Genomic DNA, 15,597 nt, shown 5'->3' on the forward strand with positions numbered 1-15,597 from the left:
AATCCAACATGAGCATTTTAAGACAAATGACTACATGAAATTATTAGTTTTCAGAACAAAAGTAGCATGTAAGCATTGTTGATCGCATCTCAAAGGGCACATTTGATGGAAGTTTAGAGCTCTGTGACATTTCTTTTGTGTATCAATCTCACTCAGATATCCTCATTCTAGAAGGCTCATCCCTTCAAGTTGAAATTGGACACGTTATCATCTGTTGAAACCTGTGGATAAGGTAAAAGCACTTCTCTTCTGCTGCACTGTAGAAGACTACAATTTGCTGTACTGATGATTTTATTGATTTATCTAACTAGTGCCACAGCTGTGCAAGGAGAGCTACTGTCCAGTCTCAAGTGCTTTACAGGGAGGGTGATTACTCTTGTTAGTTATTACTAACATAGGGAAGTTTCATATTGCAATCTGTAAGAAAACATGCTTTATTTTTACTTATCCATCTTAAAAACTATCAGCAAGTTGCAGATTGAGAGGAGGAGAGCTGTTATTTCATTCTGCTTCACCATGATTCCATAGACTCCAATTAAGTTATACCTGTTTGCATCACATTAGACAGGTAAACTGCCATCATGTCAGTGTGGGTCTCCAATTTCCCTGAGGAATAATTCCAGTTGATATAAGTGGAAATGAAATGCTGCTTTCATGCACTGTGGCAGGAAGGATGATGAAGACTTAATAAAGGGTGGTTCAACTTCAGCAACTGCCACAGCTTTGGATTTTGGAGACTTCTTTTGCCCTCTTGTATTCACATCCTCTCATCCTGTGAACCCTTCGGTCCTTATAAGCGTTCCAGTTCACTAGGATTGTTCTTGAATTTGCTGTTGCTGATATCTAACATAGAAAATCATGTTATCATTCCAGATGTGCTTGACAGGCACATAGACAGCTGTTTTTCAACATCTGCCCTTCCCTGCCTTCTCCAAGGTAAAGCAAAAAAACACCCTGTGATTTTCCCCAGGAAAAAAACATAAATGTTGAGGTCTTGTATAAAAATGTACAGAGTTCCTTCGCAATGTACAAGAAAAGGGAAAAGACAAAGAGAACAAGATTAATTTGATCCAGTGTGGGTACTCCAGGTGGAAACAGTAATTTCTGCCCTTGCCACAGTGGAAGTAATGTTTCTTATGTCACCACTGTCACCCCACAGCTGTGTCTCGTTATTACTTGTCTCCTTGTTCAGATGTGTACAGCTAATACTCTGCAGGGCAAATGCGGGGTCTTGGTACAAGTTCCATGCTTACTTCAGTTTGAAAATAATTTTTCTGAGTGTTTTTGTTCTTTTCTTCTAATTTTCAAGTTGTTATGCTTCAAAATACTGGTATACTAGTATAGTTTCTACTTTATTGTAATTTTGTGTATTTAAGGTTGCCATATGTCTAATTTTTGTTACACAACCAGGCAAGGTTTCCCAAATTGGTGATTCTTTACTGTCTTTTCACCCCTTTATCAGTGTCCTTGAGTGGAGAGAAATTACAGACATCCTCATAAAAGAAAACCAAAGCCCAGGATGCTCTTATGAACTGCTGAAACTAAGTGCTCAGGAATTTTTTAAAACCGCCATAGACCTTGTTGAAGCCTGTTAAAAGACATTTTCATAGAAGTAGGTATTTCACTGCCTTCTTTCACAACAGTTCTCTTTTAGAGTTTATCTGGACACATCCACTCTCCAGTGACATTCCAGTAGTTCAAATGAGTCATGAGTACAAACCATATTTTAAAAATTCCCTTTTTTTTTCAGAATACATACGGGAGAATTGCTGAGTATTTTGGGGGCTTTTGTTTGAATTAAGACAGGTATTTAAATCTTAAAAATATAGTTTAATTGATACATGCCAAAAGCCTTTAAAATCCAGTAAAAGACAGGCAGTCACCAGTTTGCTTAGCATCAAGAAGCTCTAGAAGGTGATTTTAGACCTTGAGAGCCAGATCTCTGGCTCAAGAATTTCTCATCTTTGTATGAGCAGATGACAGAGATCAAGGTGTTCATTAGTGCATGGCTGGCCCAACTCTAACACTAGAAAGATTTTCTTGGGTGGACAGCCCTGATCTAGTTAAGATACATAATCCCTAAATTCACATAGAGAAGCACTTTATTCATAGTTTCTGGTGACACATGGGCCTATGTGCACTTCTTATACTTTTTATTTTACACGAGTCTAAACCAAAAAAAGTTCCTGTGGCTTTCAGTGAGATCAGTTGTTACCCTGAGAATATATTTAGAAGTAAATTACAAAAATCTTCTGTCATCGGTCATTGGTTATTCTGTCAGTACACATGTAGTATAAAAAAACACAATTATTTCTCCAGCATACATCTAAGCTGAAGAACAGGAGAATGGGATTACCACCAGATTCTAATCCTACTTCTGCAGAAAAGGTAGGATAACTCTCAGTAGATACTTACTCATACTTTAACTACACTTCTAAGAACTTCTACCTCACAGTTTAGACTTAGGTTTTCTGGGAGGAAAAAGATTTGCAGATATTCCTCTAAGGGATTTTTGGCTTCACAAAATTTGGGCCAAGGCCACAAAGTCATGCTGCTCAAAGCTGGGCTGAGATTTGCAGGATAAATGAGCCTTGACAGAATATCCTTGTCATGAGAAAATATCCTTGTAACACAACTGCGGGTAGCTGTCTCTTAAACTTGTTTGCTGTGTGTGTAGGTATAACCAAAACCTGATGAAAGTATGCATGTATCTGCTACTCCCCCAGGAGAAATATTTAATTTAGAGTGTTTCTTGAGAAGTCTGGGCCTGTCTAAATAGGAAAATTTACCAACTTAACTATACTGCTGTAATTCCCTATGGGGATGGAAGGAATAAGTGTATCCACGAAGAAAGTTGTAGCTCTGGCAGTAAATTTCTCAGGGCAGACAAACCCTTCAGGTTTTGTCCATAACTTGAAAATTCAGACCTGATATTCATAAGACATAATTGATGAAGTTGCAACAGAGAGACAACACAGCTGCTTAACCTTAGGGAAAAAAGCAAGGAGGCCTAGTTGTTACTTGATAACATATCCCAGCATATAAAGTACTATCATCATCTAATTTGGCGTTGTTTTGTGCCCTCTTAATGTTCTGTAGATCTCCATTTTATTTGGATTAGACATTGACTATTTGAATTAAACTCAACTGATTTGGGTTGTTAGACTCAACTTCATGAAGCAGCCTGTACTCATCCCACTTCTCTGGTGGAAGGGTCAATAAAGTAATGGGTTTTGCCAGCAGAGGGTTATCAAGTGCAAGAGGCATTGTACTGTGATCCTAATTGTGTGCAACCTGGGCAGTGAAGCAGACCTACAAAAGACCTACACTCTTTCCTTAGCTAGTCAGTGACAGACATTAAACAGAGATGCTTTGCAGACTCATAGAAATTATCCTATCCATCTTAACTTGCATGAATTCACATATCCAGAGCTGCCTTCAGAGGCTTCCAAACGCATCTCTCTTTTTGCCAGACCATGTAGACACATTATAACTTCTCTTGTTTTTTCTCAGGTGGTGGAACAAACTCCTGCCTCTGCCCAGAACAGAAGGACCTGCATTGTGACCACTCACCACCCATGACCAGCACCAAGCACAGTTACTCTTCTAGTTGTTACCAATGAAAAATAATAAAAATAATTTACCAGCAGTAATGGCAAGACATGAAGCATATTTTAATTTAGCAAATGCACAAACATTGCCATAAAACATCAGTAGCTTGAGGTCTTCTTTAGAAATGAGCTGTCAGAAAGGGAAGGAAAAAAAAAAAGAGCAGTTAGTATCAAAAGGGCGTTGTCTGACCTGCTGGATTTACAGGCTCTATTCCACAGTACTTAGGTCCTATTTAGGACTGGGAGTCTTTCAACCTGATCAGTATTCTTGCCTTCAGAGAATAAATATACACTTTTTACATTGAACTGAATATGAATGTGGCTGCAGACAATTTTTCACCTTTTCACTCAACTGCTTACTCCCTCTTTTTCTCCTCCATAAAATATGCAACTGAGCAGACTCCCTTGGAACTAACAGTGACAGATATAATTAATTAGCTGCATAATCTTAAATTGTTGTTCTAGTTTTTATGTTAATTTTTGTAAGAGGAGGTTTAAATCATTAAACTGAACTCTTGGTGCTAAGGACTGTAGTGATAGACCTGATTTGGAAGCACAAATCAAACAAATTAAAATCTGTAAACTATTTTTTTCTGGTTTCAGGCTACATCTCAGCTCTGTTATAATTTAACTTATTATTTCGTTTTCTAACCATTTTCAGTCCCAATTTAAATTGCTACAGGTGGACTTTAGAGATTTGTGTTCTATCCCTGGATACCATAAATGTTTGCATCCCATGCTTCAATTTCTCTTTGTGTAAATCTGTATTACTGCTAACTACTTCAAACTTAAAAGCACTTTAAGAACAAGGGATAGAGAAATCCTAATAAGGAGCAAATATGATAAAAAATACTTGCTATGATAGTGACATTTTACAGAAAAGTTTAAGGATTGTGACAAATTTTCATTTATCAAAATCTCTTTTTTCTTGATTTGTATTTTCTTTTACACATTTGTAGATCAATTATAAGTTAATTGACAAAGTGGTTAGCACACATTGTGGCAATATGAACTAAGTGTAAGTGCACAACCTCAAGGCTATGTTGAGCTTCTTTAAGGGACAATTGGAAAGGAGAATAATTTTTTGCTGGCTTTATCAGTCAGTTTTCAGTATATAAAAACATTAAAATTTCATGGTTTCCTTATGATTTTCCTTCTGCTTTTTTCTTGGAAGAAATATCTGTTCACTCTACTCAACCCATAACAGAAGACTGCTTACTCTCTCAGACATGCACACAATCCCACAGCAGCCAAGCATATACCAAAATATCAAAAAGTGTTAACAAAACATGTCCTTGAAAAACTGGATAGATCACATGAAAAATAGGGTGTATAAGTGCTTGAGTTTCAATCCCTTGTGATGCTAAATCCTTCAGTGTGCCCAGCTCAATAAAGATCATTACTACAATTGTTTGGAAAATGGTAGGGTTTTTGGTTTGCATTTATCATGTGACCCATAGAATTATTGAAGTTACATGGAGGAGGAAATGAGAGTGGTAAATTCCTTAATAATCAGTCATATTATGACTCAGTCATGGGTTAAGAAATTAGAAATGCATTTTCAGATTTGTTGAAGTACTAAACATCTTTAAAAATTTTGTGTCTAAATAATCTGTGTATCTTTTTAATGTAGAATAATCTTAGCTGAAATACATAAGTATTGATAACTGAGGCACTTCTAAACGTTCTATGCCGGACATGGCCCACTTCTGAGTTTAGAGTAGACTTATCTTCTAAAAACATTTACTGAACCATAACTAATTCACCCTGTGGTGTACAAAGCCTAGAATAAACACTGCTCAATCTCACTTAAAGGATTTATTAGACTTGCAGGTGGAGTGTCTAAAGCAGACCTTCAACTTTCTCAGACACAAAGAGGTATCCAGTGCTGACAATTCCTAACCATGAGCAACCTCTGCTTCACTCTCCTTGTTGAAAGGACTGCTTTGCCCTGATATCTAACCTAAATCATCTTTGCTGTTTTCTGCTGGGTATTTTCCAGCTGGCACACACCCTTATGAAGTCTTTTGCCCAAAACCAGGTCGCATATTCTAGCTGAGGCATTTGCAGTGCAGAGCAGAAAGATTATTTGCCATGCTTTGCAGTCTCTATTCCTGCCTAGTGTGTGTCAGGAGGGTGTTTTGCAACAGCATGGTATTGTTGCAACTGGTCACTCCCTGCTGAGTTTAGTTCCTAGAACTTGTTCTTATTGAATATTGCCCTATTTTTTCAGACAATTTATCCAGTTAGTCAAGGTAATTTTGAATTCTAATCCTGTCCTCCGGCATCCAGTCTTTCTCAACTTGACATTTTCTGGAAATTTAATAAGCATGCTCTTCTTCCCATCTAGGTCATTAATGAAAATATTGAATATAACAGAGCCAGGGCAAACTCTTGCAGAATTCCATTTATGCATCTGTTTAGATGAGGAATTCATGGCAGAGCAATCAGTAGAAGTTAGTAGGCAGATGCATCTAAGTGTTACAATTATCTCTTCTTCTAAGTCAGCACACTTTGACTTGAATGCAAACAATTCAGATTCAAGCTGTACCGTTTAAAAATCCAAATATGATTGCATCTGTTCTCATCTGAACAGTCTGTTTCACAAGGGACTCATTTCAAAGCTCATTATAGCTAATGACTGGCTCCTATAAATTTCAGTGGGCCATGAATCAGGGTTGAAAAAAGGCTAAACATGATCCTTCACTGACACGAAAATAAAGTTTTGCAGAAGTCAGCATTTGATTTTTTTAAAAAATATTTTGATTAATTAAACTAACGAGTCAGCAAAACTGGTCAAAAATTGATTTTTCTCAAACTTTGTATTTTCCCCAAATGATCAAGGAATAAATTGAACACATTTCAAATTTATTATGCAAACATCTAAGATAAATGAATAACCCACTCAAACCTAATTATCCAAAAAATATCTCAGCATGAGCTGATGGTGGGCCTCATTGAAACAGACCTGTGAGTTCAGAGTCAGCCTCTTCTAGCTCTCACAGAGTTTGAAATGTTAAATATAGATTAGAGTTTCCTATAGCCTCTGGCAGTCAATTTTGCAATTTTGTAGCTGATGGCTTATCTACATAGATTCAGATATAGTAAACTCATTGTACAGGACTGCTGTTATTGTCCTCAAATTATGTACCAGGGAGTCCCTTAAACTAATTTCTGCCTAGACTGCATTTTATTTCCTTTTAAAAATAAAAGTGCTCAAAGAGTTAAAAGTAGCAAAAATTTTACTGTAGCCTTTTTGATGATTCCAGAAAACAGTTCTTTTCATTCCAATGGCTAGTTATCATCACTGTTAAAATTTTGCAGCCTGGAGTCTAAATTTGGCTCATTTCAGCTGAGTTCACACACAATGACACTTGAGGGATCAGAGGACCCTTTCCCTTTTATATTTCTGTTTTCCATACAATTACTTCAGGTGTAATCCCTAATTCTCCTCTTTCACTAGACAGAAGTGTCCTTACAGTCTTTTTTATCCAGCCCCCAGCTGTGGATCTTCACTAAATACCCCTTACATTTCCCTGCATCATCCTTCAATCTGATTTCACCAGAAATTATTCACCAGGTTCTAATGCTATCACTAAATTACAAGCTGAGGAAATCACACAAGCTGTGTGACAGGATTTTTAAAAAAGCTTCATTTCAAATGAAGGCAGTGAGACCCTGGAACAGTTTGCCCAGACATGTTTTGGGTGCCCCATCCCTGGCGGTGTTCAAGGCCAGGCTGGAAGCATCTTTGAACCACCTGGTCTAGTGAGATGTGCCCTTGCCAGTGGCAGGGAGTTGGAACTAGGTGATCTTTAGTGTCCCTTGCAACACAAACCATTCTATGGTTCTGTGAATTAACACTGGATATCTACAACATTCAAATTCAAGTCCTTTGCCCTTACTCACTGGAGGCAGACATCACCACAGTTTTCTGTGACTTATCTCCTACTGTTTGGACTATTTTTACAGATCCTTTCAGCTGCCCTTTTCTTTCTCGCCGTATTTCAGGATGCATTTCTGTACCTAACCTTCCACACTGCCTTCTATGTGTGCACTGCTCTCTGCATTTATTGATGAAGACCTATTGCTTTGTCTTTGTGTGAACTTGCTCAAACCAGGGTAGCAGCAAGAGAGCAGTCACTGATGAGCATAGGGCAGCCCACCAGAGACTCTGGGCAAGAGACTGTCCTATAAAAACTTGGAGTGACAAAACAAACTGCAAACCAGACTGTTCTTTCAAGAGTGAAAGGGGAGGGAGGATGGAATAGAGGAAAAGGGGGACTATCAAGAGACAGGCTAGAGTCATGTCTTCAAATAGACAGATTGTGTTTGTTAAAGATAAGCTTATGATATTTCACCTTTGTATTTTTTACATCAAAATTTTAATAATAACAATATTTCACTAAGTAATAAGTAATATTTCATCTTAGTGTATTTTTTTTTTGACTGCAAGAGAGTTATCTTTCTCTGAATTTCAATTACCTTGATTGACCTCTTCAGGGTGCCTTATGTGTCAGGTGTTCTGCTCATACATCATTTTGCTATGGGAAGTGTTCCTCTTCTATGGATGCAAACTGAGAATGTCAGAAGGGTTTTGCTTCTTCTTTACATAACACTGAATATTTTCCTTGTGTGATGCACTTTAGTAATTTGGTGGTCTAGCTGGAAATATCTGACTTGTAGTTTGAAATCTGGAAAATTTTAAACCATGTAACAGCTGTGAATCTTCAGTTGGGACAGCCATTCATGTACCCTGCACAAAGATACTGCTGTTCACCTGGGCCCTCCACCCTCTTGTCCTGCTCACTTGTTTTGACTTGTTTAGAGTGCTTTAGGAAACAAATTGTGAATATGCCTGTGGGGAAGGTGTTTGGGTGTTTTTGCAAGTACTCAAGTAGACACTTGCTGTGATAGTGTTACTTCCACATGAGCTTTGCCAGAGAGTCTAGCCTATGATCCTATGAAAACATACCATTCATCTTCAGTAGACAGGACAAGTATTGACCTGAGCACACAGCACAAGACCTGCAATGCTCACTGAAGTTTTCATGCTAATGATAAATCTAATTAGGAATTAGTGAAAAGACCTTTTCTGTGTCAAAAATATGGGGAGGAAAAAATAAATATATTCTTATCGACTTCGTTTGTAACTTTTAGGTACCTGCCTCAGCATCTCTTTTTCAGTTTTATTTTCAGGGAGAAAAAATTGGCACTTTTTTGTTGAAAGTGCTGTGAAAGTGTGAAAACCTTCTCAAAATAATTTTGCAAATAAAGCAAAGTAAACTTGTCTTCTCATAAAATTTACCAGGTTCATAACTTGGTGAAGACAGAGTTTGCTAAATTTAGATTTTATTTTCATCACAACCGAGTGTAAAACAATCCATTTCAGTCAAAAGGCACCATTCCATGATAATTTTTCAGCTAAACCAGCTGAGATTTGATAGTTGCAGTTCAGCCTAGGAAAGGGAGGCTTCCCAAGACAACCACATGGAAGTGAAAATTGCCTCTGACAGAATTGTATTACAGGCATATTTGATGATTATGCAACATGTATGTGTGACTGAGACTTCTCTCCCTCCCTCAGCATGTCACATATTTGGCTAAGAAGAGCCACTTTATGCCTGGAGGCACAACTGCAGTGCCTGTTTTTGTGCCCAGCAGCACCACCCTCACCCTCACCCTCATGAGAGCAGTCCTGGTCACCCACCAGCACCCCTTCCTCCTGCTGGTTTAACCAAGCCTCTGACTGCTCAGATTCACTCTGGGGGTCCTAACTCCCTGTCTTGGTAGAGTTCCACAGACAGGAGATTTTATATGTTTAGATATATAATTTTCCAGTTGAATTTTGAAAGTACCCTGGGTATTGCAGTAGTTCATTTGGACTGCAGTATAATTTATGCACATCTCCACTTCTCTTCCTCAAAAATGTGTACTTCATGCTGCTGCATAAAGTCTTCCAGTCTCGGAAGAAGTATCAGAGCTGCTCCTTACGCAGTAGGAAAGGGTTTCTTTTCAACAGTCCTTAATCCATCCAAAACTTACAGCTTCCCACAACTGCTCTAGTCCTGTGACACAGAATATCATCACAATAGAGGTCTTATCCCCCCAGCTTCCCACAGGGAGGAATGAAACTGGTCCTGGTGGCAGGATTTGCAGTATGTGAGGTGCCTTCCTGTTAGTTAAAAGTGAAATCTAAGGTCCTTATGCTCAGGGAAAATCACTGACTTCAGTTTATCAAACAAAAAGTATTCCAGAATTTTTCCACATGCAAAACCAAGTTGCAAGGCAGAATCTCTTAAGAAAAGTGATCTGCAACTCAGTGACATTAGTTTGCAAGCCTATTTGTACCAGATTCTGAAGTGAATTGTCTTTTGTTAATTAATTAATTCATAAGTCTGACTTAAGTGTACTACAATTCCCTGCTGAATTTCCCTTATTAGAACAATCCATCCCACAGCCTCAGTTACACAGATCAGCTTTACATAATGGGAAAGGTGCTTGTCAAATATAAATGCAATCTCAAAAAAACAGGCAGTCTCTCATCATACTAGGGACATATTCTTGTATTAGTCAAAAAATGTAAAGGTTATTCTGATTTCATTAAATACTGTTTGCCAGTCTGCATGTGTGGAAATAAATTTGTCTGTAATTTGAAGTGATTTCTTATGGAAATAATTCTCACATAATCAAACCACCAGTCTGCCTCTGTACCTCTCAGCACAGGAACTCTTGTATCTGTTGGCTGGTTTGAGGTGCAATTGCCTTATTAAAAATGAAGAAAATAAGCAGCTAAGTAGTGGAGTTTGTTCCTATATCCCAATTAACCTCATGCCTTGTTACAAGTTAAAGTATCTCACCAGCCTGGCAGCTTTTGTTACTGCTCCCATTTCAGAAGAAGATTTCATCAGCATTTACATCTCTGTTGAGATACAGATCTCTTTCTTCTTTGGCAGGAATACAGAAGAAACCATACATCATCTGATCTGTGGAGCTTAGTTTTGTCAGTGTTCATTGAGCAGTTAGACCATGCCCCAGGACAAATGACTGAAATTCTGTTCACTTCTCAGCTTGGGCACCCCTGCTCCGACTACTTGGAAGTCCTGCCTTGCTGGAGCCCAGGCCTCTGGTGACACACAGGAAAGGGAGGCACACTGCTGTGACCTTCCTCTCATCATCCATTAAAAGCACTTCCCTGTAGTTGTGTGGGGGGCTAAATCCTGGTAGCATACAGTGGGAATCCTCAAAGCATGTGAACAGGGTCAAGCTCATGAGGGACGAGCAGGATGACGCCAAAGTGGCCATACAGAGCCTGAGAGCATGTAGGGACATCCATACCCGAGCATGCAGGGACCTGTGCAGTAAGGTGCTTGCTGGGTTTGGCAGCAGCCAAGTGCCCGTGTTTTATTTCCTGTTCCTGTTCTCCTCACTGGGTTTCATCTTGCCTTTTTTTTTTTTTTTTCAGAATGAGAGAAAACTTTACCTACTTTCTCTGCTGGTGCTGTACTCTCTGAAAATGTAGATTATGGCTCAGAAAACAGAAATAACAACCTAGATAAACCCATGCCATCGGGGGAAGACCACAGTAAGATCAGCCTTGAAACCCTCCCAAAACCAAGATCCTTCCTTCTCCCATGCACTTGTGCCCTAAAGCACATTGTCATGAAGGTACAGCCTGATGTGTTATTGACCCTTCAGCTCAGTCTTCACCCAGGAAAAGCCCCAATAAAAGCAATGTTTCATGAGAATGAAAAGTTGTCCTACACAGACTAAACAGAGATTTTATCAGAGAAGTTATTGCAGTTGGGCTAGAAATGACAGCTGACAAAAAACATTTTAAAAAAAGTACAGCAGGTTTAGTGAGATCATGGTGACTACTACAAAAAGGGGAGATGTGGCTAAATTACTAAGTTATGTGCCAAAAATGTATCTAGTTGATGCAGCTATTCCCTTCTGATCTCTTCTGTGCCTGAAGAAACACAATAAATTATATAAAAGTATTTTTAACAGAACTTTCTTGAATTTAGCCTGACTTCAGAAGCGCATTTTCCTCTGCTGTCAAATGGAAAAATCCACACATGTAATTTTAAATTTATTGCAGCAGATGAAATAATTGTACTTACTGATTGTGTTTGGCCCACAATCAGTAAGTACAATTCACCAGCTATTTTACAAAAGGCTGAAACTTTTTCATTCATCTTTAGCTGTTGAATCTCGCTCTCGCTCCTTTACATGAGAAGAAGTGATGATGTGCATATTTTCTTGAAGTTTTGGGTGTCTTTTAAAACTTCTGTTAATTCTCCCATGAGCACTTTGACAGCAGGTCAGCAATTATGTTATGAAACAAGCATGTCTTTCTGCCTACAAATGACAAAATTAAAGCAAAATAGATAAATACTACCAAATGAAAATACTTGTTAATTAAGACCACTAACCATGGGGGTTTTTTCATGGCTTTCATATTTTATTAAATTTTGATTGAAAGATATTGAAAGTAAGTAGTCTAAACCTGTAAAATGTGTATTATCTCTAGAAGGCAACACAACTTCTATTGTCCACAATCATTTTATGTAGTATTACTGACAACAGGAAATCATTGCCTGCTGTACATTTAAGACCAAAAAATACTGCAACAAGAGAAGGAAAATCTTTTGTTCTTTGTATCTATATTTCAATTTAAATGTATGTGTAACAGATTTTTTTTACACTCCTTCTCTGATATGCCCTGATGCTGAATGCAATGTACCTTGGAATATTTACCTCACAATAGACTAGAGGATACACATGTGGAAACTTAGAATCTTAGAAGTCCATCATCTTTCTTACCTGACTCATACAGTCAGAAAAAGCTAATGTCTGCCACAGTAAGTGAAAATTAGCAGGGCCTGACATGAATGCTAGCCAAGTTGTGATTTAATGTCTATAAAACATTATGAACCCTTACGTACTGTGTTTTGTAATTGAACTCATGTTTGGGTACTCAGTTGCTCTCCAGAACAGAAACAAGATCCACAGCATGACTTTGACATCAATTAAGCTTTTCTCATTTATGAGGAGAAACAGACTGAATTTTTGGGTTTCTGTGTCATGAAGGGAGAAGGACTAGGCAGAACTAAAAACAAATTTATTGCAGCTACCTTTTTAAGGACGTTCTTGATGAGACCAATTTTTTCAGGATCCGAGTCTTTCAGAATTCACAGAGTTTTGAAAGCTCTTTTTAAATAAAGATATGCTGCTTGCATGTGCTTTCAATTCATTCATTCATTCATTCATTCATTCATTCATTCATTCATTCATTCATTCATCCATTCTTCTAAATATTCTGTTCTTGGCAAAACGGGATGTAAATTTGGTCTGCAGCTGTTCCCACAGGCTGTTGAGTTTAATTGAAAGTAGAAGTGATCCACTGTCAAAGTGGGCATTAAAACAGAAGTCTGCTGGAAATCTTGGGCTTGGTGCACGAGGTTGATAAACTCCCTGGCTGCTGAGCCAGGGCTGTGTCACTGTTCGTGACACAGTTCGTGAGTGACACTGTTCGTGAGTGACACCAGTGCTCTGGATGGAAGGAGTCCTGCTCTGCACCCCTCTAAAAAGTGAGACCTGTGTTTGTCCTAACACCGAAGATGGCTGTACAGAGTTAACAGTGTGCCGCTGCATTCAGCGCAATTGAAAACTGTGTTTGGCAAGTGTTTTCTCCGTTTGGCTTTGTCCTTTCATATGTATATGGACAAGCAAATTAAACCCCATTCTTAGTGCGGTAATGGTCGGACTATGCAAAGCAAAGCAAACACACACAGCAGACAGTGATGCTGGCTCCTACTGAAGTTTCAGGTACCAACCTACTACCAGGTAGGGATTTCCTCCTTGGGACAGCCTGTTTGCACTGCCCACCTAAACTCTGCATCAAATCTAGTACCTTTCACTGCTCAGCAATCCCACCTTATATTTATTTATCTGGAGAAACCAAAAATCACTACTGGCAAATAATTGTGGCTTGCCTCCTTTACCCTGAGGAAAGAGAGGTTCAGAGAACTCACTTGGCAGGTCTGAGAAGGCAGTTGAGTGGAGTCTGGTGGTTATGTTTTTGCAATAAGCAAGAATTGCAAGGATAGGCAGCATCCTCTCAACAGGTTGATGGCTGTAATGGAGAAGAAAATCTTCATACCTGTTGCCAGGCATCTATGTCTGATCTTTGAGTATGAGCGTGAAAATACCTAAAAACAAAAACCACAGACAAACAAACAAACAAAAAAAAAAAACACAAAACAAAACCAGAAAAGAAAATCCTAAATCTCTGAAAAGTAGAGGCGAGAAGGCAACTAAGGGGTTAAAAATTTCGAGAGCTATGTAAGAAGGGACAGCAGTGAAAACAGAAAAATTCCTGCACTTCTGAGTGTTAAAACATCTTCCTTCGAGTAGTTAAAAATCCGACTGCCTGCTCCTTGCAATCGGAGGCAGGGAAGCCGGCGGGGATATTATTTCAGTACCTCATTCGCAGGCTGAAGGGGTTTTATTTGCCGGCCGCCTTTCCTTTGAGAGGACACCTTTGCCGCTGTGCCCATTCCGCGGCGTTGTCACCGTGTCGCTCCGTCCCCCCGCGCCCCGGGAGCCGCCGCCGGTGCCTCCCGTTAGCCCTTCCCAAACCGGGTGCCAACAGGGTTGTAAGAATTTAATAACATACTATATATTTTGATTAAAAAAAAAAAAAAAAGTGCTTTCTAAAACTAAAGCCAGGAGCAGCGTTATTTAACTGTGGAGCAATTTTAATTATCAGGAACACACTTTCTGCCTTTCACACGCACAAGTCTGTGAAGAGAACACCTGAACTACCCTGAGAAGATAAATTTACAAAAATATAGGAAAGTACTTTGGAGCGTCTCCTCGGGACAGTTTTCTGCAACAAACGCGAGGAAAAAAAGAAAAAAAAAAAAAAAAAAAAAAAAAGGAAAAATTTTTTAAAAAGCCGTCTCCGAGAAAGCGTTCAACTACATGAATGAGTTTAGCAACTCAGCCAAAAGCTCTTGTCACCCTGTCACCTCCCCCGCCCAGCAGCTTTCAAAGAATTCGGGGATGAAGCATCTAAAATAAATCCCCAATCCTTCCCTAGTAGCTGCTTTTGCACTTCCAGCGTCTCTTCATCCGAGACAAGGATATCGTCCTGCCTCGGCGGGGATCCCCGGCCGCCCCATTTCCAGCCGCTGTGTGAACGCTCGGCAGAGCCTGGGGGGCTGCGGGCACCTTCTTCATCTCACCTATTTCCAGGCGATTTCACGGAGATTCATTCTCCCATACAGGCTTGGAGCTGCTCATCTGCCCGCAGAAACGAATACTGGACCATTTGCTCTGCAAAAAAATAAGCCCACCGTCCTAAGGAGCGTCGCGATGTGTCCCTCGAGGGAAAGCCGGGCTCCTCGTCCGGGGGGAGACGACTGGCTGTGATTTGGAGTAGAACACCCTGAGTTTGAAGGACACGCCGGCGCCCGGTGCCAGGACGGGTGGGACGCGGGCAGGGCCAGCCCCGCGCCTCCCGCCGCTCCCGCACGGGTCAGCCCCAGAGCTCGGCGAGAGTTCCCTCCCGCCGGGCCGGCTCGGTCCCCTCGGGGCTCCCGCTGCCCACGGGGCGCACACGCCGGGTGGCGCTGCGAGCCCGCGGCAGCTCCGGCCGCGCCGCGCCCGCTCCCCGGTGTGCGCCAGCGTGTCCGCGGAAAAGGGGGCGGAAAAGGGGAAAGGGCAATGGGGAGGCAGCTAATCGCTCCCGAAAGAAGCAGCGGTGCGGCGATGGGGAGAAAGTCCGGGCGAGGTGCAGAGCCTTCTGCTCAGCAGCAACCGGCATGTGCGAGTGGCCGGCTTGATTGGCAGCGGAAGGAGAGCTGGTAAGGCGTGGGAGAACAGCACTGGGTGCACAGGCACACACGTGCACATCCTCCTGTCTCAAGGGATGACGACAGGCGTAAAGCAAAGTATGTAGCCGGCAATAATAATAATA

At 40.3% G+C, this 15,597-nt stretch overlaps 1 long non-coding RNA gene across 1 annotated transcript; it reads right to left on the reverse strand.

Moving 5' to 3' along the window:
* Positions 1 to 8,116: 8,116 nt before the first annotated feature.
* Positions 8,117 to 14,944, reverse strand: LOC118684347 (uncharacterized). The gene is made up of 3 exons (XR_004979823.1): positions 14,864 to 14,944; positions 13,649 to 13,825; positions 8,117 to 8,305 (listed from the first exon to the last, which is right to left on the reverse strand). It is a non-coding gene; the product is annotated as an uncharacterized LOC118684347 (long non-coding RNA).
* Between the last annotated feature and the right edge of the window lie 653 nt (positions 14,945 to 15,597).

This window comes from Molothrus ater, chromosome 1 (genome assembly GCF_012460135.2).
Source record: "Molothrus ater isolate BHLD 08-10-18 breed brown headed cowbird chromosome 1, BPBGC_Mater_1.1, whole genome shotgun sequence".
In the NCBI taxonomy this organism is placed as follows: domain Eukaryota; kingdom Metazoa; phylum Chordata; class Aves; order Passeriformes; family Icteridae; genus Molothrus; species Molothrus ater.